This window comes from Nannospalax galili, unplaced genomic scaffold, assembly GCF_000622305.1.
Source record: "Nannospalax galili isolate Female #2095 unplaced genomic scaffold, S.galili_v1.0 scaffold565, whole genome shotgun sequence".
Lineage (NCBI taxonomy): Eukaryota > Metazoa > Chordata > Mammalia > Rodentia > Spalacidae > Nannospalax > Nannospalax galili.
In genome coordinates, this window is record NW_008352729.1 from 68,243 (window position 1) to 69,975 (window position 1,733).

Genomic DNA, 1,733 nt, shown 5'->3' on the forward strand with positions numbered 1-1,733 from the left:
CCAAATCCAACCTAGCACTCCCTGAAGTGGCTCTGGGAAGATCATACATACTAAAAATTTTAGTCAAAGGATTTAGTTTAAATTGTTTGTTTTTTTTCTTACCTGAATTTACTATCTCTATACCTCTTTCTTTTAAGGGGCTGAGGGCTTTTTCCTCTTTTTATTTTTTGTCTCCTTTTCTTTTTCTATCTAGGGGTGTCTCATCTTTATGATACTTTGATTTGCACTCATTCTTCCAATGTTTTCCTTTCTCGCACCTAGGACGAATCCCAGGAGGTTCTCGCTTATTACCAGGTTTTCTCTCTCCATTATTGCTCCTTTTCTTTTTACTGAAATATTCTTTACTCATGTGACCTGGCTTTCCACATGAGAAACAGATCCCCTCGCAATTGGTCTGAGGCCTGCTTTTAAGATTCTGAACATAGGCACTGAAATGCTGTCCCTTCACTGCTGTAGCATAGGCCATTCCTTGGACCACTGCTGGTGAGGCATCTATGTAGGCTTTTACATAATCCTGTAGAGAGCCTGTTTTCTTAATTGGCCTTATTAATTCTTTACATAGAGAGTTGGCATTTTCCCAAGCCAATTTTTTTAATAAAATTTCTGATCCCTCAGAAGAAGGCATTATACTTTGCAATGCTTCTTCCAATCTTGTTACAAAATTCTCATATGGTTCTTCCTGTTTTTGTCTAATTCCAGAAAGAACAGTGGTTGTAACACCTGCTCCTGGAAGCTTTCTCCAGGCTGTTGCTGCCAATTTAGAAATTTCTTTAAATACTGTTTTTAGTATACTAATACTCAAACTGATAAGGCCCTAATTCTTTGACTGAGAATGTCCCATGATTATTACCAGTTACCTTCTCGTCTTCTTAACCTGGTGATCCTTTACCAGTGGGCCTGCAGCGCCCTGACGAGGTCCTATCCTTGCCTGAAATTATTAAAAAGAGAGAAAAGGGGAGAGATAGCTTACCCTCCGGGTCCCTACTTCGAGCGCCACCTGCGATGGACCAGCCCAGACTGGGGCAGTTCAGTCCAACGGGAACAGGGTCGTCGAGAGGGTGGACAAGAGTCGGCGAGTGACAAACAGACACAAAGGAGCTTGGTGAAAGTCTGAGTGTAATTTTTGCAGTTGCAAGGTTTGAGATATATACAGCAAAGATTACAAAAAACCGCAGAACAGTCATGCTAAGATTCACATAATTTTGCCAACATATCTCTCTATCTTATCAACCTGACACTAGACAGTAAATTCCTGTTTTACTGTGTTTTTTCACTGTCAGCCTTTCTCACACACTTAAGATTCTGCTCGACTTTATAGTCCCAAGTCAGGATGGCCTTGATTCATTAAGCACCCCATTAAGCACTTCCAACACCAGTGGTGCCAGGTTGTTACTTTTTTAACGATCTGATAACATTCCTTGCTTGTTTGTAGTGGACCATAGGGCTTCTAAGTTAGTTTAACTCTATAAGTCCCCAAAAGGCTATCTCATGTTAGAGATCCATGAAACCATATTTTTCTCTTATCCTACCAATTTTAAAATACTTTCTATATTTGCTCTTTAATGCTCTCTTATTGATTGTTTATCAAAAGACACCAAGGTGGTCTTGATCTTACCAATTTATCCATGAATTGTAATGAATAACAAGAAACCCTTCTTCTATCTATCTTATCTATCATCTATCTATCATCTATCATCTATCGATCTATGTATCTATCTATGTCTATCTATATA